General features: G+C 38.6%; 1 long non-coding RNA gene across 5 annotated transcripts in view; it reads left to right on the forward strand.

Moving 5' to 3' along the window:
- LOC110258474 (uncharacterized) overlaps positions 1-21,820 on the forward strand; it is a 93,249-nt gene that overhangs the window by 24,396 nt on the left and 47,033 nt on the right. For all 5 annotated transcript variants that reach the window (XR_014840478.1, XR_014840479.1, XR_014840475.1 and 2 more), the window contains exon 2: positions 1,408-1,501. This is a non-coding gene — a long non-coding RNA (uncharacterized LOC110258474). The remainder of the gene's footprint in view (positions 1-1,407; positions 1,502-21,820) is intronic.

The raw sequence follows: 21,820 nt of genomic DNA on the forward strand, positions 1-21,820 counted from the left end.
CACCCCTTCTTCTCTCCCCTCCCCAGCATGGGCGTAGACCAGTCTCTTCTCCCAGGTTCCCTCTGATGCGGCTTTCCACTTCCCCGCCCCTAGAGTATTGTTCCCTTCCTCTGCAACAGCTTTGTTTTCTAGTCTCCCAGGCAGTCTCTGCCCCGTCAAATGGTTTCTAGACCTCCCAAGCAGTTTCCGCCCGGCCCCGCCCCCCCCATCCTGTTCTCGGGGTCTAACCTCTGGAGCCGAGATCTCGGTGCCCAGCCCCATCCAGGCGTCCCCCGTCCCTTTCCTGGGGACTAACCTCTGGAGGCGAGATCTCAGTGCCCAGCCCCTACCCAGGCATTCCCCCGGCCCTTTCTCGGGGACTAACCTTTGGACACGAGGTCTCGGTGCCCAGCCCCTACCCAGGTTCCCCCGGGCCCTTTCTCGGGGACTAACCTTCAGAGGCGAGGTCTTGGTGCCCAGCCCCCACCCAGGCGTCTCAATTTTCGGTGACTGTGCCCGTAGTTCAGATGGTCCGTTCGGTTCTTGATCAGCTTTTCCGTACTCCAACTCACTGCTACACTCTTCTCTGCATCTGGAGATTGCTCCGGTTCGTTTGATCTTTGCCCCGTGTAGGTGACTTTCCAGGGTGCGGGATCCCTTTCTCCTCCGCAGTTCCCTTTGGGAGCGCCCGTCCTGCTGGGATTCACCTTCTCTCACTCTCCTCTTTTCTCCCATTCTGCCCAGTAATGTCACAAACTTCTTGCCATTATTGGAGTTTAGGTTTCTCTGCCAGCAATTGGTTGCTGTTTTGAGTGAGTCATTTATTCTGTAGATGTGCTTTTTTTGTTGTGTTTGTGGGAGAGAGCGAGCGTGTCCCCCTACTCCTCCGCCATCTTGTCCTCTCTCTGCGGGGCGGCGGGCTCCGTACTCGGCTTGGCGGTGCTGATGCTGCAGCCGGAGAGGGTGCGGGTGCTGCCTTGGCTGTGATTACTGTGGCGACATCGGGGGCTGTAGCTGCAGTGGCGGAGGCGGCTGCCGGGTGCTTCCCCCTCCCCAGACTTGCATGGAATTTTTACACATCATATTGTGAACTCCAAAAATAGTGTCCTAATGTATACAGTCTTTCTAAAGGAATTATGTTTTCATATTACTGCCAGGCCTCCTACTTTCAAAGAAAGACCACCCATTTTTGAACATATTATCAAAATGATTTTCTGGCATGGCCCGCTTCAGGATAGGGCATCTTATCCTGAGAGAGACAGGCCAAACCCACAATGGCAATTTTATAAGGAGTGACATTATGCTGACAGCAGGCAGTTTCTTTCAATCAGAAAAGGGGTGCCACACTCAGTTCTGTGAAACTGTGAAGAAGGAAACCAGGTGAATAGCTGTATTATGAAATGAGGTTTTTTGTTTTTTTTCTTGTAGTTCAACAGATATACACTTGAAGAGACTATCCTAAAGATGTCAATCAGAAAGCAGAATGCTGAGAATATGAGGGACTGGAGTAAAAATGGCAAAGGTAGGGGAAATTTAGCTCTTCCATACAAATACTTCTCAGTGTGATTTGCCTTTAGATGTCATCATGGGACCATCTGACACACTAATTTTATAGTTATGTGGTTCTCTGTAAATGGTACTTATTATTCACCTCTTTCTGGTTTTTCTTTCCAACTTTATGGATAAAAATTGAGTTCAGTTTATGATTCATTTCACTGCAGCTGTAGTTAGTCTTCATGGAAAGCTGTTCATCCACTTTCAGATTTCATCATTTGACATTAGGCTAAATTTCCCACCTAGTAATTTTAGTGGAATTTGCAGCAGACTTGCAAGCTAGAACATTTTTGAAGATGCTCTTTTAAAGGAAAATTGTTGACTTTCTTTCAGTAGCTATAAGCCCTGCATTTTAAAAATTCTTTCTTCCATTTTGTGGCATCTAGGAAATAAGTGTATAGAATGAATTTCCCAAATATCTTAGTATTCTCTATGCTCTAATGCTGATGAAAAATCTAAAATGTAAGTAACATGTCTGAAATCGAAGTCACTGGAATGCGTTTTCAAATGCATAGTTTAAGGCTAGTGTAAAATGTTCAAATTAATTAACAATCCTGTAGATTATAATACACTGTGATGGCATTAAGCAATCCAAGCTGCCAGCCATGTTTAAGGAGTAAATTCTCATTTCTGCCCCTTGTTTCACTCATTTCATTTCTTTTTGGCACTTTTTCTTCCTGAAGTATAAGATGATAGTAGCACATAACTTCTCAATTTGGAGCAAAGACCTTTTCTTTCATTAATCCGTAATCAAAGTAGATATTCTTTTTCCTTTTAAAAGTGAAAAAATTATGCTAATTTTGACAATTTAATTTTTCACATTAAAAATTGTTCTTGGTGAGCCACATCCTTAATCTTTTCTGCCCTGAAAAGACTTATGACATGCACCTGTACCTTAATGAACATAGAAATATATTTTTATGTTAAAAAATTTAAGATGGCTTTAAAATATGAAACCCCATGCTTATTTAATAGCTGAGCATTATGTACTTTGGGTACTTTATATGCAAACCCTACATATCCTATTTTGTAGTTTAAACTATTTATGCTGTTTTAATAGATAAGGCTCATGTGCAAAATTCACAAGTACTGAAATATATTTCTCTTGAATTTCATCCCTAAATCCTCAGGTTCCTCCCCAGAGACAGCTCCTAATATCCACTTCTTTCTATCCTTTGAGATTACCCCATACATGACACACACAGTGCCCATTCATAATTATAGTTTTATTGTTGTTTTGGGCAAGTCATATAAAACTATGTTCTACATTTGCTCTTTGTACTTAATACTCTCTTTCAGATTTTTTTCCACAGCAGGACAGATGTAGTTTCCTCATTCTCCTCAATGCATATGGAGATGTTTCATGAATAGATATGATTCATGGAGCTCTAGTCACCATAAAGCTTCCAGTATTTTTCAGAAGGAAATAAACTGCCTATTAACAATATCATGTATACTTTATTTTGTAAAGTTTCAATTATATCTTTAGGAAATTAACTAAATATGGAATTGTGAGACCAAAAGGTATACTTTAGTTTTGATAAGAATTCTTTATTTTTATTTTTATTGAAGTATAATTGATGTATGATATTATATGTTACAGGTGTACAATATAGTGATTTATGATTTATAAAGTTATATTCCATTTATATTTATAAAATATGCCTATGTTCATCATATGGTGCATCCTCATAGCTTATTTTATACACAATATTTTGTACCTCTTAATCTCCAGCCCTTATACTGTCCCTCTTCTCTTCCCTCTCCCTGCTAGTAACGACTACTTGGTTCTTTATATCTATGAGTCTGCTTATTTTTGTTATATTCATGAAATTGTTGTATCTTTTAGATTCCACATATAAGTGCCATCATGCAGTATTTGTCTTTTTCCAACTTATTTCACTAAGGATAAAACCCCTCCAAGATTATCCATGTTGATGCAAATGGCAAAAACTCATTCTTTTTTATGGATGAGTAGTATTACGTGTGTGTGTGTGTGTGTGTGTGTGTGTGTGTGTGTGTGTGTGTGTGTGTGTGTACTATCTTTATCTATGCATCTGCTGAGAGACACTGAGGTCACTTCCATATATGGCAATTATAAGTAATGCTGCTGTGAACAGTGGGGTGCATCTGACTTTTCAAATTAGTGTTTTTGTTTTCTCCAGATATATACTTGTGAAGAGAATTTCTGGGTCATTTGGTAGGTTGTTTATTGTTTTTTAGAAATTTATGTACTGTTTCCCACAGTGGCTGTACCAAATTGCGCTCCCACCACCAGTGTATGTGGTGGTCTTTTCTTCACATCTCTGCCAACATTTATTTGTGTTCTTTTTTTGTAATGATTTTTATTTTTTCCATTACAGCTGGTTTACAAAGTTCTGTCAACTTTCTACAGTACAGAAAAGAGACCTAGTCACATATACATATGTACATTCTTTTTCTCACATTATCCTCCATCATGCTCCATTATAATTGACCATCTATAGTTCCCAGTGCTATATAGAAGGATCTCCCTGCTTATCCATTCCAAAGGCTATAGTTTGCAACTATTAAACCCAGATTTCTAGTCCATCCCACTCCCTCCCCCTCCCCCTTGGAAACCACAAGCAGTATGGAGGTACCTCAGAAAAGTAAATATAGAACTACCATATGACCCAGCAATCCCACTCTTTCTATTCATGTATCAGAATCATGCTGCTTTAAATACTGTAATTTTATAGTATGTTTAAACATTTAGAAAACCAAGCAGGCCTGTATTATACATCCTTTCTGAACTATTCCTATCCTTTTATGCATTCTTACTTTTATATAACTTAATTTTTTAACTTTTTAAATTACTGATTTATAGTGTTGTGTCAATTTCTGCTGCACAGCCTAGTGACCCAGTCATATACGTATACACACGTACTTTATTTTTCTCATACTATCTTCCATCATGTTCTATAACAAGAGATTGGATACTGTTCCCTCTGCTGTACAGTAAGACCTCATTGCTCTTCCATTCTAAATGTAAGTTTGCATCCGCTAACCCCAAACTCCCAGTTCATCCCACTCCCTCCCCCTCCCCCTTGGCAATCATGAGTTGGTTCTCTATGTCTGTGTATCTGTTTCTGTTCCATAGTAGGGAAATTTGTGCCATAATTCATAATATTTTAAATTTACATATGCATGTTACCATATGGTATCTTTCTTTCTCTTTCTGACTTACTTCACTTAGTATGTCAATCTCTAGTTGCATCCATCTTGCTGCAAATGGCATCATTTCATTATTTTTTATGTTTTAGTAGTATTCTGTTGGGTATATGTACTACATCTTCTTAAGGAATTCTATATATAGTTTTCTGAGAATGCTCCATACTGTTTTCCATAGTGGTTGTACCAACTACATTCTCACCAACAGTGTAGGGAGGTTCCCTTTTCCCCACACCCTCTCCAGAATTTGTTATTTGTTGACTTGTTAATGATGGCCATTCTGATTGGTATGAGGTGGTACCTCACTGTAGTTTTGATTTACAATGCTCTAGTAAATATTGATGTTGAGCATCTTTTTCTGTGTTTATTGGCCATCTATATGTCTTCTTTCATTCCTTTGATTATGTAGTTGGATTTGGTTTTGCTAATATTTCACTGAGGATTGTTTTCTATAACTTTCAACTGATGTGGGCTAGTTAAAATTTTTGTGTTAGTATGTATACATACAAATGCATTTGTATATACATACACGTATTTTTTCCAAAATTTTAGTTATGTATTACCACAGAGGAAACTTATGTGAATCTTGGCAGTATAAAATAACAAATATTTATCATCCCTCTTGTCATTTTCTGAGAGCCTCAAATTCATAAATGGCTTAACTGGGCCTCACGAGGTTTCAGGTAAACTGAGAACCAGGGTTAAAAACATCTGAAGGCATGGGCTAAAGAATTTGCTTCTGAGCTCACCCAGGGGCTGTTGGTCTGAGTCCTTAGTTCCCGGGAAGCTGGTCCTCCCAATGGTTTGCTCAGAACATAGCAGCTAGTTTCTCCAGAGTGAATGACCTAAGAAAGAGAGAGAGAAGGAGTTCCCATTGTGGTGCAGCAGAAATTAATATGACTAGTGTCCATGAGGATGCAGGATTGATCCCTGGCCTTGCTCAGTAGGTTGGGGATCCAGGGTTGCTATGAGCTGTGGTGTGGTTGTGGACATGGCTCACAAGCCATGTTGCTGTGGCATAGCCTGGCAGCTGTAGCTCTGATTCTACCCCTAGCCTTGGAACTTCCATATGCCACTAATGTGGCCCTAAAAAACAAAACAAAACAAAATACAGAAAAGAGAAAAAATAAGACAGAGGTCACAATTTTTAATAACTTAATTTTGGAAGTAACATAAGACCATTCTGCCATATGTTGTTCATATTAGAGAAACTCTAGTACAACACAGGCAGGACCCACACAAGGGTGTGAAAATGAAGAAGAGAATCACAGGCATCTATATGAAGGTTGGTTAACACTATCCTCCAGCCCACAATGCTTCATGTCATTTCCATATGCACAGTGCACTCAGATCATCTAAGGAACACAGATTAACATTTTCCCTAACAACTTCATCTCCACATCCAGAATTTTGTCTCTAAATCAACTCCAAGTATGAGTGTTTCATTCCCTCAGCTAGTCAGTCAACCAGTTGCAGGACTAAGCTATATCAGAATCTGGGGCATTTCTGTGGACCAGAAGGAACGGTAACTCAGTGCTTTTATTTTATGGCACCACCAAATATTTTTGTGAAGCAGAAAACCTGTGTGTGGACATAAAAACTTGAGGAATGTTGTTTAAGCTGCCTAAGCCATAGATTTCTCTTCTGATGATTCCATTCTTTAGGGCCTATCTACCTATATCATTCTGATAGAGTGAAGATTAGGTTAACATAATGGATCTCAAACTGTTTTGTTCCTATTTTTTTTTAATCTCCATAATCCTCACTGGTAACTCGCTCACATCAGTAACAATTATTTTTACAGTAATTGTTAAGATAGGAAGGCAAATTTAGACAGTGAGTAGATTTGAAAATCTCTTGAGGAGTTCCTGTCATAGCACAGTGGAAGTGAATCCGAATAGGAACCAGGAGGTTGCAGAGTTGATCCCTGGCCTTGCTCAGTGGGTTGGGTATATGGCATTGCCATGAGCTATGGTGTTGGTCACAGATGTGGCTCAGATCTGGCATTGCCGTGGCTGTGGCGTAGGCCAGCAGCTTCAGCTCCATTAGACCCCTAGCCTGGGAACCTCCATATGCCACAGATGCAGCCCTAAAAAGAAAGAAAAAAACAAAACAAAACCCAAAATCTCTTGATTAGGTAATTAATTTAATTGGATGATACTTTTAGATCTCAAATGATATTAAAATATACAATGTTATATTTTTTCTTATTTGTTACACATGTATCTATCCATTTTATTCACCTTTTCAATACCATATTTCAAGCACTAGTCAATTCACTGTACATATTAAAATACAGTCTATCTTTCCTTTTTCTTTTTCCCAGGGTCATTTCACTGTAATCAATACTGTACTTGGTCACCAGATTAAAATGTTAATTTTCTCAAGTTACTGATTTTATTAGACTAAAACCTGCCCCCTTCCTCAATCACACACATGCTCCCAGAGGTCTTCATCCTAATTTGAATGTTAACATTGTGAATGTCACCCAATTTGGCAAAGCTTTGCAGAGATAATGAGGATAAGGATCTCAAGATGGAGAGATTAGCCTGGATTACCCATGTAGGCCGTAAATTTTATCACATTCATACATGTATCCTTATAAGAGAGAGACAGACAGAGGTTTCACATGCACACATACTTGAGAAACTGATGTGAAGATGAAGTACAAAGATATTTGAGGCTGCTGGCCTTGAAGACAGATGTGATGTGGACTAGCTCATGGAAAGTAGACAGCTACCAGAAGCTGAAAGAGTCCAAGAATTATTCCGGAGCCTCTGGAATAATTTTGTCAAAACCTTAATTTTGGACTTTTGGCCTCCAGAACTATGAGAAAATAAACTTCAGTTGTCTTAAGCCACAAAAGTTGTGGTAATTTATTACAGTAGCTATAGGGATCCAATATACTGATCAAAAGTTTTCAGTGATGTACTTAGCCAAAGACTGAAATGAATGGATTGCTTGGCCTGCCCTAAAGCACAAGTTTGGCCTGCTCTATACTGTCTACATTTTATTCCAAGGATTGATAAGACTGTCTGGAATAGACCAGATCAGAAATATTTTAGGCTTTTTGCCCACATGGCCTTGGTCAGAATTACTCAACTCTGCCATTGTAGCAAGGAAGCAGCCATAAACAGTGTGGAAATAAATAGGTGTGGTTGGGTGCCAATAAAACTTTATTTATAAAAACAGGTCGTGGCATGGATTTGGCCTACAGGACATCTTTCTGACCCTTATTCTGTGTCATATACTTGCTTTTTTCCCAATAATTATCCTTCATTTGTTTCATGGTATACAGTGAGTACTTCGTATTCATTCTTCTACCAGTCGCAGAGATTATATAGTGTGTCTTTACAGCATTAACCATAGATATTTATGGAATGAATAGTTGAATACAGTTCTGATCTCTGATCGTACTAGGATACACATTTCCTTCTATACAAGGTGAGTTTAATTTGTATGTCTTTTCTCTCACTGAAGCAGAATGCTTTCCTTTTTTCTCTGCCTATAGGAATACTGATCAATCATTAAGATTCTTTGCAATATGATCCTCTTGGTGAAATCCACTTCATATTTGAAAACTCTGTTTCAAACCTGATACCATGTATATCATCAGTACCCCTTATCTCAAATAACATATGCTCCCTTCTTTTGCACATACTATAAATACTTTACCTGAGTTGTTCTCATTATTTCCTTCAGAGCCACTGTTTTGGCAAGACAAAACTGTAATAGATTCCTCATAATATGACTTAAGAATATATTCAGTATCTGAGTTTTCCTAAATGCTGCAGGTATGACATTAAAAAAAAAATGGGGGCGACTACACTGAGGTGGTGGTTTTGCATTGTTTGTTCAAAAACAAAGGTGGGGAACATGGAGACATGACTAGGAGATGAGCAGGAAGAAAGACAGCTTATAGGAAGGACACAGAAGTACCAAAATCCAAGTAAACTAATGAATCAAGATTTCTAGATCTCTAGAACTCTAGCTAATGAATCAACCAAATGCAAAGAAGCCTTGAAGCCTCCCAAAAGTTTGAAGGCCATGTGAGATGCCAGGGAAAATTCAGGCCTGGACAACAGCTTGGGATTTTCAGTAATTTAGGAAATCCACAGGCACCCCACTGGAGTGAATAACAAAGGCACCCTATGAATGTGCTACCTGCAAGTGTTGGCATTTGCTCAAAATGCCTACTGCAAGATACAGCAATGGGAGATAGGACAGATCTTCTAGAAATTAGAACATGAAGCTTCCTTTTGCCTGAGAAGAGTTGGGATTTCTTGATTTTTCTATAAGGCAGGATAGGACAGGTACTAGCAGTGGAGACAACTTTCTGTTTTTTTCCAACTTTGCCTTTTCCAAATGGCAATGCACTTACTTCTAAGTAGGGAGATGGATATAGAGTTGATTGCAGTTCTCTTGGAAGAAGTTATAAGGGGCTCAGTTAAAATAACAGTGGAAAAAGACAGCAGGACAGGGCTCTGAAAGCGATTGAGGGATACAATCTAAAGAACTTTGGAAATGGATAGTCAGGCAGATGGGGAAGAAAAAATTTGACTTGTGGATGTTGGAGTTAGTTGAGTAGCCATGCATTTTGTCACACAGGGATAATTAATGGGAAAAACAGATCATGCTTGGGGAGGTGATGAATTTGTGTTTTGATTTATTGATGACCCTATGACATTTATGTGAGGCTTCCCAATAAGGCAAGGAAAGAAGGCCTTGGAAACAAAGATGCAGTCAACTGTGTTAGGGGCTAAAGAGAAAGTTGGATAAGGTAAGAATGTATCAGTTTATAAAGGTATCACCTCCAGGAGAGACACGAACCTGGCATTCAGCCTGGATTAACACAATAAAACTTGCTTCCAACTCACCTAAAACCCTCTGCAAGGGAGGTAATTCTCCAGCATGCCCATCTCTTGCAGTGACTCAGTGATCATGGTGGCCTTCACAAGGTGGCTCTAGGAGTTCCGTCATGGTGCAGTGGAGATGAATCTGACTGAGAACCATGAGGTTGTGAGTTCAATCCCTGGGCTCATTCAGTGGGCTAAGGATCTAGTGTTGCCATGAGCTGTGGTTCAGGTCACAGATGCTGCTTGGATCCCATATTGCTGTGGCTGTGGTGTAGGCCGGCAACTGCAGCTCTCATTCAACCCCTAGCCTGGGAACCTACATATGCCATGAGTGTGAACCTGAAAATCAAACAAACAAACAAACAAAAAACAAAAAACAAAAAACACCAATGTGGCTCTGTATTCTAAGTAAAAGGCTTCTCCTATGATATTTACAATAGGGAACAAAGACTGGAGAATTGTGGCAGCTTCGTCACTGCCTCAACTCCAAAATGTCTTGCATCTCCTACACTCATTACCTTGGAGACCAGTTACAACCTTCTGGGATGTTTGGCCCAGGAGAGAAATAACTGGTGAGCAGTGGATACTGTTCTAACTCAGAAGGTGAGAGGGGAAACTTATATGTCAGCTACGGAGATATAAGCTGAGGATGAACACTTTATAATTTTTCAAATAAATACAAAAAGTGAATGGATTGAGTTCTGGGAAAGCTACAGCTTCTTTTTGGTAAATATTTTCCTTGCTGTTTCATTTCAAGTTGCCCTGTATTTCATTGTAAACTCAGATTGTGTATAGCTCTTATTGTAAGGCATATAGTAAATATTAATAAAAATAGTTTTTATACATGTTATGTCTAAGGAAAAATGCAGTGAACGGATGGAAAGTGATAGCTAAAGAGAAAGACAGACTGGATGGGGAGGTGGTATTCTCAAATTGTATAGTTTGTTATTTATTTGTGAGACAGGAGGAAGTTGAGCCAAGCTGCATACTGAGAAGACAGTTTTAGTAAAGAGAGAAAACAAAAATAAAGAATTCAGAGGAAGGAAACATTTGATTAAACATATTCTCAGGAATATAGAATAGAATGGGATCTGGTTTACTGTGGGTGGAATTTTGCTTTAACAGGAAAGAAAGCTCTGACACCAAAATAAAAATAAAAAGATCATGGATATCCCCCTCACATCAATGGACAGATCCTCTAGACAGAAAACCAATAAAGCAACAGAGATTCTAAAGGAAACAATAGAAAAGTTAGACTTCATTGATCTCTTCAGGACACTACATCCAAAAAAAGCAGAATACACATTCTTCTCAAATGCTCATGGAACATTCTCAAGAATCGACCACATATTGGGACACAAAGCGAATCTCAATAAATTTAGGAGCGTAGAAATTATCTCAAGTATCTTCTCTGACCACAATGCCATGAAATTAGAAACCAACCATGGGAAAAGCAAAGAGAAAAAACCTACTACATGGAGACGAAACAACATGCTACTAAAAAAACAATGGGTCAATGAGGAAATGAAGAAGGAAATTAAAAACTACCTTGAAACAAGTGATAATGAAGACACAACCTCTCAAAATCTATGGGATGCTGCGAAAGCAGTGCTCAGAGGGAAATTTATAGCAGTACAGGCCTTTCTCAAAAAAGAAGAAAGATCCCAAATTGACAACTTAACCCTCCACCTAAACGAATTAGAAAAAGAAGAACAAAAAAGTCCTAAAGTCAGCAGAAGGAAGGAAATTATAAAGATCAAAGAAGAAATCAATAAAATAGAGACTCAAAAAACCATAGAGAAAATTAATAAAACCAAGAGCTGGTTCTTTGAAAAGGTGAAAAAAATTGACAAACCCCTGGCCAGACTCACTCAAAAGAGGAGAGAAAGAACCCAAATAACCAAAATTATAAATGAAAAAGGAGAAATCACAAGGGATACAGCAGAAATACAACAAACCATAAGAGAATACTATGAACAACTGTATGGCAACAAGTTTGACAATCTGGAAGAAATGGACAATTTTCTAGAATCTGACAGCCTGCCAAAACTGAATCAAGTAGAAACAGACCAACTGAACAGACCGGTCACCAGAAATGAAATTGAAGAGGTCATAAAATCACTCCCTACAAATAAAAGTCCAGGACCAGATGGCTTCACAGGCGAATTTTATCAAACATATAAAGAGGAATTGGTGCCCATCCTCCTTAAACTCTTTCAAAAGGTTGAAGAAGAAGGAATACTCCCAAAGACATTCTATGAGGCCACCATCACCCTCATTCCAAAACCAGACAGAGATACCACCAAAAAAGAAAACTATCGCCCAATATCTTTGATGAATATAGATGCAAAAATTCTCAACAAAATCTTAGCCAACCGAATCCAACAACATAGCAAAAAAATTATACACCATGACCAGGTTGGGTTCATCCCAGGTTCACAAGGATGGTTCAACATACGCAAATCAATCAGCATCATACACCACGTTAACAAAAAAAAAAGTCAAAAATCATATGATCATCTCAATAGACGCAGAAAAAGCATTTGACAAAGTTCAACATCCATTCATGATCAAGACCCTCGCCAAAGTGGGTATAGAGGGAACATTCCTGAATATAATCAGAGCCATTTATGAGAAACCCACAGCAAATATAATACTCAATGGGGAAAAACTGAAAGCCTTCTCACTCAAATCTGGAACAAGACAGGGATGCCCACTCTCACCACTGCTCTTCAACATAGTTTTGGAAGACCTAGCCACAGCAATTAGACAAAGAAAAGAAATAAAGGCATCCATATAGGAAGAGAAGAGATAAAACTGCCACTGTAGGCAGATGACATGATACTATACCTAGAAAACCCTAAGGACTCAACCCCAAAAATCCTTGAACTGATTCATAAATTCAGCAAAGTGGCAGGATATAAGATTAACATTCAGAAGTCAGTTGCATTTCTATATACCAACAATGAAATACTAGAAAAGGAATACAAAAACACAATACCTTTTAAAATTGCACCACACAAAATCAAATACCTCGGAATACACCTGACCAAGGAGGTAAAGGACCTATATGCCGAGAACTAGAAAACTTTAATCAAAGAAATCAAAGAAGATGGAAAGAAATGGAAAGATATTCCATGTTCCTGGATTGGGAAAATCAATATTGTGAAAATGGCCATACTACCCAAAGCAATCTACAGATTCAATGCAATCCCTATCAAATGACCCAGGACATTTTTCACAGAACTAGAACAAACAATCCAAACATTTATATGGAACAACAAAAGACCCAGAATCGCCAAAGCAATCCTGAGAAACAAAAACCAAGCAGGAGGCATAACTCTCCCAGACTTCAAGAAATACTACAAAGCCACAGTCATCAAAACAGTGTGGTACTGGGGTCAAAACAGACAGACAGACCAATGGAACAGAAGAGAGAATCCGGAAATAAATCCTGACACCTCTGGTCAATTAATTTTTGACAAGGGAGGCAAGAACATAAAATGGGAAAAGGAAAGTCTATTCAGCAAGCATTGCTGGGAAACCTGGACAGCTGCATGCAAAGCAATGAAACTAGAACACACCCTCACACCATGCACAAAAATAAACTCCAAATGGCTGAAAGACTTAAATATACGACAGGACACCATCCAACTCCTGGAAGAAAACATAGGCAAAACACTCTCGGACATCAACCTCATGAATATTTTCTCAGGTCAGTCTCCCAAAGCAATAGAAATTAGAGCAAAAATAAACCCATGGGACCTCATCAAACTGAAAAGCTTTTGCACAGCAAAGGAAACCCAAAAGAAAACAAAAAGACAACTTTCAGAATGGGAGAAAATAGTTTCAAATGATGCAACCGACAAGGGCTTAATCTCTAGAATACATAAACAACTTATACAACCCAACAGCAAAAAAGCCAGTCAATCAATGGAGAAATGGGCAAAAGACCTGAATAGACATTTCTCCAAAGAAGATATACAGATGGCCAACAAACACATGAAAAAATGCTCAACATCGCTGATTATAAGAGAAATGCAAATCAAAACTACCATGAGATACCACCTCCCACCAGTCAGAATGGCCATCCTCAATAAGTCCACAAAGAACAAATGCTGGAGGGGCTGTGGAGAAAAGGGAACCCTCCTGCACTGCTGGTGGGAATGTAAACTGGTGCAGCCACTATGGAGAACAGTTTGGAGATACCTTAGAAATCTATACATAGAATTTCCATATAACCCTGCAATCCCACTCTTGGGCATCTATCCAGACAAAGCTCTACTTAAAAGAGACACATGCACTCACATGTTCATTGCAGCACTAGTCACAATAGCCAGGACATGGAAACAACCCAAATGTCCATCGACAGAGGATTGGATTCGGAAGAGGTGGTATATATACATAATGGAATACTACTCAGCCATAAAAAAGAATGACATCATGCCATTTGCAGCAACATGGATGGAACTAGAGAATCTCATACTGAGTGAAATGAGCCAGAAAGACAAAGACAAATATCATATGATATTACTTATAACTGGAATCTAATATCCAGCACAAATGAACATCTCCTCAGAAAAGAAAATCATGGACTTGGAGAAGAGACTTGTGGTTGCCTGATGGGAGGGGGAGGGAGTGGGAGGGAGTGGGAGCTTGGGCTTATCAGACACAACCTAGAATAGATTTACAAGGAGATCCTGCTGAAGAGCATTGAGAACTTTGTCTAGATACTCATGTTGCCACAGAAGAAAGGGTGGGGGAAAAATGTAATTGTAATGTATGCATGTAAGGATAACCTGACCCCCTTGCTGTACAGTGGGAAAATTTAAAAAAAAATGAAAATAAAATAAAATAAAATTCATTTAAAAAAAAAGATCATGGTTACAAAGTATTTCCTTGATGTTTGGAAAAACAAATTAAGGCATTTACTTTTTATTTGACTTTTCTCTGTGAAGTAAGAGGCCTGAAATTTCCCAGAGAGAGGCAGAAAAAGATTGTGAGAGACAGTCAAAGAGGAAGATTTGTGTGCTCAAAGTTAGGGTTGGTACCAATTTTTTTTTTCAATGAAACACCACAGAAAATGTGAAATGAAATTGATGAAGGGTATTTGAATGGGTTTCCAAAAAAAAGAGCAGACCTGAGACTGATGACCATCACTCTGAACTGTATCTATTGTGGTTATGCAGTAATTTAAAAAAAAAATAACCAGAAGTCTCCAAAAAGACTGGAAAAAAAAAGAATGATGTGATGAATAAAAGTTCAATTTAGTAATATTTACAGAATACCACAAAAGTTTAAAGGAATAAGGTAGTTGAAAGGGCAGGTAAAATTATGGTTGAAAGGAAAAGCTACTTGGTGGGAAAGTGACTGGGGCTGAGCATATAAAGGTGGGATGTGAAATAGGGTGTTCAAAGCTTAAAGACAAAGAGAAAGTGAGATAGAAATAAGTGATGAAAAACTAGAATGGTAGAAATGGTCTGAATATTGGATAGGATGTCATTTATTTGAAGAGTTCCAGATTATGGAGTTCCCATTGTGGCTAAGTGGGTAAAGAACCCAGTGTAGTCTCCATGAGGATGTGGGATAGATCCCTGGCCTCACCCATTGGGTTAAGGGTCTCGTGTTGCTGCAAGCTGCATCATGGGCCACAGATGAACTTTGGATCCAGTGTAGCTGCAGCTGTGGTATAGGCTGGCCGCTGCAGCTCTGATATGACCACTGGCCTAGGAACTTCCATATGTAGCAGGTATGGCTGCAAAAAATAAAAAAATAAAATAAAATTTTAAAAAATTTTAAATTAAGTTAAAATTAAAAAAAAAATATTTCCAGATTATTATAAGATCAAAAGTGTTATCTAAAGAGGTAAAGTGCTAGGAAAGAATGGAGAGCAGGGCATAGAAATTAAAATGGTCTTTTTTTTATAATGGCCACACCTGCAGCATATCCAAGTCCCCTGGGGCCAGGGATTGAATCTGAGCAATAGCTGTGCCCTATGGCAAGGCTGAAGTGACACTGTATCCTTTAACCCACTGTGCTGGTCAATGGTTGGGGATCGAACTACAGTTCTGAAACAACATGGGCTGCTGCTGTCAGATTCTTAACCCACTGGGCCACAGTGGGAACTCCAAACATGGTCTTGGTATTATAAAACTAATGTCTTCTCATGGTCATCTATATAGATACAGAAACCATCTAGGATTATGGCAAGAAAATAAATTGTAATCTGGAGTGCAAATTCCCAATCGGTTCAGACTAATGTCTATAAGCTTAGGAAATCATGCTGGTGAAGACAAATTGAAGATGTTACAGCCTGAAGAAGATCCATGTTTTAATTCAGGCAAGGAGGAGAGACAAAGTCTTAGTAAAGATGCTATCTATGATGTGGGTGGGGAAAGATCTTTAAAATGGAACTAAACTAAAGCAGAACAAGGGAAAATGTTGGCTAGACAGTTGGCATTAGGAGATAGAGATTGGAGAGAAAGTACACATGTCATTTGGAGTGTGGAGCTCCATGAAAGAAGTTTTATGAACTGAACTGAATTTAGGAACATTGGCAAAGAGTTGCAGGTGTGGAGAGGTTTGAGACAGACACAGGCTGAAGAAACAAATTTGAAGCTGTTCAAAATGAATGGTGGTTTTCTTTTTGAAGTGTTGAGACTTGCTGACTGTTCAGGTATTCTCGGGGCTTTTAACCAGTCTGGTCCACTAACTGGCTGGTCCTAGACAAGTCTTTTAAGATCTGGGCATGGGTTTTTTTCACAGGCTGCTCCAAATAACATCAACCTCCTCTAGTCAGAGAGCATTAATCCTAATGGTCTGCCCTGCCTAGCTGGGCAGAATTCCCACTCCATGGTTCTGGGGAGCCATGAGGAAAGCAGCCTCTGGTTAAATACCAAACTCTTAGTGAGATTCAATAGGTATTCTTGAATTATGTTTCCAGATTATTACATGCTGTTTCACTGCTGTCCATGATCTTTCCAGGATTTGGTTTGACAACTTTGCCCTGGTTTTTCCTTGTTGTTGCTCGTTTGGAAGAAGATCCATTGAGCTCTTTGTGCCCCCCACCCCCAACCATGTCCCTTTTCTGCATCTTCATCAGGTGACTCATCTGGTCAGGAATTCAGCCCTGGTCAGAATCTCTAGAGTTCAGGAAGATAGTGAATTTTGTCAGTTAATTCCCAAAGGCTGGTGGGGGTCAACCCACACCTTCAGTTATAAAATCCTCACCTCAGCAGGACTTTGGCCATGTCCTGATCTTACTCCACAGCTGCTAGTGGCATATGCAGTTGGTGCGAGTTAAGGCAACGATTGTCTTAAGGGAATCTCAGCTGTGCCTGACAGCCATCTCTGCCTCATGTTTTAGGCATTCCTCTTATAAACACACCCCAATTCATAATACTTACTGCTCCCAGGAGGACTTTACTGATGTATTTATCTATTTTTTAAAACTTTTGTTGTTGTTATTAATTCCTGAGATTTTTTACTCTTTTTTGGGTTTCTCGAGTTTCCAAAGGTTGAATTAGGGAATTGCAGTGTGGAACACATTCTACTAAATGTGTTCATTCTTATTTGTTGAAAATACTCTGAGTCAGAGTGTCAAGATTTGGTCCCAAGAATCCCTGATGTTACCCATTTTCAAACTTTTTCCTAATCATCCAAAAGATACATGTAAACGTGTTACAGATAAACTAGGGTGGAGTCTGAAAAAACCTCTGTACAACTTCCTTGGTCTTTCCTTGCTGTTTCATGTTCCATATTTGAAACAACAGGTCTCTGAGTGAGGCAGGTAGAAATCATTTTTTACTGAAAGGGAGCAATTTTGGACTTGAAACATCTCCATTTTCTACTCCAGTGACTAAAAAAATGAATCTGACATTTTCTAGCAGGCTAGCTCCAGAGGAGATTTGAAGCATCAGCTGTAGGAAGATTAGCAAATTCTCCAGATGTCATGTGAGAAACAATGACCTAAGGGAAGATGTATGTTTTGATTCAGATGAAAATGAGGGAGGAGCTCCTTAAAGACAGGGATGTTTCTTTACACTAGAACCAAATATAAGGGGGAAACAGACATGACATGCTGTGATGTGTTTAACAATTGTCTCAGAGTTCCAGTCATGGTGCAGAGGTTAACGAATCCAACTAGGAAGCATGAGGCTGTGGGGTTGATCCCTGGCCTTGCTCAGTGGGTTAAGGATCCGGTGTTGCCATGAGCTGTGGTTCGGGTCACAGATGTGGCTTGGATCCCATGTTGCTGTGGCTTTGGCATAGGCAGGTGGCTACAGCTCTGATTAGACCCCTAGCCTAGGAATCTCCATATGTTGTGGGAGCAGCCCTAGAAAAGGCAAAAAGACCAAAAAAAATGGCTCTCTGTTTCTGGAGATTGTACAACAGCCCTTATGTATACCATGTGTAATTTTTGTGATGTAAATATATGGGTGATTATAAGCTACCAGTGTGGTGTCACTGGATTTGGAGTAAGAAAGGAATGTACATAGTTTGTGCTCAGAGTACCAATTTGAGCCAACTCCAGTGGCCATGCCCCCTAATCACAATTCCAGGTTTATCCTAAGAAGGCCAGAGGCCCAAGAGCATCATGCTAGAAGCATCCCATAGATTAAAACTCTCCTTATCTCCCTCTTTTGGAAACCAACATAATGATTGAACAGCACATTTGCAAATAATTTTGACAAAACATTTTTTTTCAATTTCCTTTCCTCTCAGGCATTATCAAGGTAAGGAAGATGTGTCTAGCTGACAATCCTCTTCCTCCCACTTGTAAATTTGCCTTTTCCTTTCAGTTTTAGAGGTAGATAAAATAACCATATACATTTTATATAGAATTTTCACATGTAAGTACATTATATATAATATGTGTGTCTCTCTATATGTTTGTTCATTTGTTTGTTTTAATGGCCATACCTACAACATATGGAAGTTCCCAAGCCAGGGACTGGATCTGAGCTGTAGGTGCAACCTATGCCCCAGCCACAACAATGCCAGATCCTTTAACCCACTGGGCCAGGGATCAAACCCAAGCTGCTTCAGTTGAATTCTTAACCCCTGGCACCACAGCAGGAACTCCAGAATTTTCATATGTATTTTTAATCCTCAATAATAGCATGTTGAAAAGCAGTTTCCTCCTTAAAATTGAGACACCTCTATTTCTGTGTATAGTATTTTGTTGGTATTTTTGTATTCTCTTTTATTTTAATCCTGCAATTTTATTATGAAGGTCAACAGCTGCTAGGAAACCAGAACTGTGGGGTTTTGACAGTCTCTGTTTAGTTGGGGTTTTTCTGTCAAATATTATATCTTGATATATTAAAGTATATTTGACAGAAAAGGTAGCACAAATTTAGTTTAAAAGATAAAGCATAAAATTTTTGTTGCCAAAGGATACTGCTAATGGACCTGTGGAAATTATGGCTACAATATGGAGTTTTGTAATTTTTCAAAGCAGAGGCACAAAGAAGCTGCTGCTGTCAGTTACCTTAAGAGCAGAAGAAAGTGGTAAAAGGCATACCTGCAACTTTCCAAAAATGCCATTAAAATACAGTATATGTGAAAAATGTGGAGTGATAATAAGTATAATTTGTTATAATTTGCATGTTTCAAGTCATGTCATTAATATTAGGAGCTTTTTTGGGAGCCATATTCTGTAATTATTTTTATTGAAATTATTTCAAAGAAAATAAATGAGCACTTCACTGGCATATCAGAATGTAATTGTATTATGATAAAAAGAGAAAACATATTTTCCCTTGCTAATAGCGTGTTAGGTATTAGTCTCTTTACTCTTGTGAAAGAAAAGTGTCATTCTACATTCTGCATCTCAGCTGATTCCTGTTTAAAAATACTTTTTTATCAGGGTGGCTGAAAATGTATTTTGTTCTATTTGTAATTTAATTTCCTCAAATTTCTGAAGTTTCAAGTTACTTCTACACCATAAATTTCCTTGTTAGGTTTAGTGTGGATGAAACATATTGTAAGAAATAGCAGAGGAATATTCAGCCACGTCCAAAATATTTTGGAAACATTGGTTTAAGAACAGTATACAATTAAAATTAATTTTACATGTTTCTTCATACTGTGTGTATACTAGACTTTTGTTTTGTATGGTTGTATTATGTTTCTATTGGATCATGCTTGGCTAAATTCTGACCATGAGGGTGGGAAGCTAAAAAAAAACAAGGCAAGAAAAGGTTTTTTGATCTGTGGAGATTAGGAATGTTAGGAAAACGACTGTGTCGAAAATGTATTTGTTCAGTAAAATCATATCTGTGGTGGACAAAGAGATAGTAAATCAGATACTCAAGTTATGATGGTTTTCACTGGGCAATGGCTAAAAGGTGAGCAAGTAAAGTGCAAAAAAAAAATGAGAAACTGTTCTTCAAAGGATTTGAGGTCCCATAAAAATGGAACAGAAGTGGTGTGGATGTGGAAATTGAGAAGGTAACAGTGTATACTCATGTTACTAATGTAATGCTCTTGTTTTTGTGTATTTCAGAGCTAAGGGATGGTTTTTCTAATCAATAACTATCAATAAAGGGATAGTTTAAATAAGAAGTAGCCTCTCAATGAGGACCTCCTGTTCCGCACAGGGAACTATATCCAATCTCTTGGGATAGAACATGGTGGAAAATAGGTTCAGATAAAGAATGTATATACAGGAGTTCCCATCATGGTGCAATGGTTAATGAATCTGACTAGGAACCATGAAGTTGTGGGTTCAATCCCTGGCCTTGCTCAGTGGGTTAAGGATCCAGCATTGCCATGAGCTGTGGTGTAGGTTGCAGACATGGCTTGGATCCTGTGTTGCTGTGGCTCTGGTGTGGGCTGGCAGCTACAGCTCTGACTAGACCCATAGCCTGGGAACCTCCATATGCCAATGGAAGCAGCCCTAGAAAAAGACCAAAAAAATGTGTATATATGTATGACTGGGTCACATTGCTATACAACAGAACTTGACACAACACTGTAAATCAATTATACTCGAATAAAAAAAGAAGTAGATTTAAATAAAAGAAGACAACATGTATTTGCAGGATATCAGAATCAAGCAATGATAGATTCTGTAACCATCTAGCATCTTAGATGAGAGTTTACCATAAGCAGTACGGACTTTTTAAAATTTTTAAAATTCTGCCTTTTATATTTGTCTACCATATCAATGTGAAATGTTTTATTTGTCCTAATGTAAAATAAGTTATTAGGAGAATAACCAGGTGTGGAATGTGGCCAGGCAAGTTAGATTCTGTACAAATGGTGTCTGCTGGATTTGGATGGCATGAAACTAGTGTATATTGTTTTCCAAAGCTGAAATGGGAGTTCTGTTAAATGGATTGTAAGTATAATGTAGCAGGTGGTATATATGCAAAAGTGCTTTCTATTCTTTTTCATTTGTTGTCACTTTGAGAGGATTTTAAAAATTGTGTGTGTGTGTATGTGCAAGACAGAGTATCATTTAGAATCAACCTAATACAGAATTTGTATGCAGGGTTGATTGGTATTAAGCCCATCACTTAAAACCAGTCCCTTGATGAGCTTATGGAAAGAGAAAATTCAATATTTTCATTAAATGACCAGCATGCACAAATATTGCTACCATTCACTTACAACAGAAGTTGTATGAGGTTTAGGTGAATGGGTGGGTATTTCAGGCAGTTTAATGAAAGACAAGAGGAACTTAGAAATAAATTCCTTAATCATCTTCTTACACAGGGACCATTATAGAAGGGACATTCGCCATAACTTTTCATGGAGTCCCAATCATAGCTGCCTACATCTCTTATAACATCAAGCTGTTGAGATGGGAGTTACTACACTTTTCTATCTTTCCTGCTTTATGAAGCTAAAGTTCTGAATGAAAAGGGTATGTGTTTTCATAGACGTCTCCCCTGGAGCACAAGTCATTTTATACAATGACACACTAAGAAAGGCAATTTATGATGTGTGACTGACTCTAATGTGACTTTTTCATCATTTCATTTGCTTTCCATTAGTCAGAAAAAAAGGCAGATGAACTACATAGAAGTCTTTTTTATTGTACTCCAAAGGGGGTGTGCAGTATATTAGACTTTGGGTAGAACACAATATTTCATAAAGCTTTTGAAAAAAGTGGATGTTTAAAAACATTTCTTTTTTTTTTTTTTCTTTTTTTGTCTTTTTGTTGTTGTTGTTGTTGCTATTTCTTGGGCCGCTCCCGCGGCACATGGAGGTTCCCGGCTAGGGGTTGA

The sequence above is a fragment of the Sus scrofa genome, chromosome 3 (assembly GCF_054392235.1).
Source record: "Sus scrofa isolate SSC_HxYL_T2T_F1_AM1 chromosome 3, Sscrofa_HxYL_maternal_Yorkshire_Landrace_v2.0, whole genome shotgun sequence".
Classification (NCBI taxonomy): Eukaryota; Metazoa; Chordata; class Mammalia; order Artiodactyla; family Suidae; genus Sus; species Sus scrofa.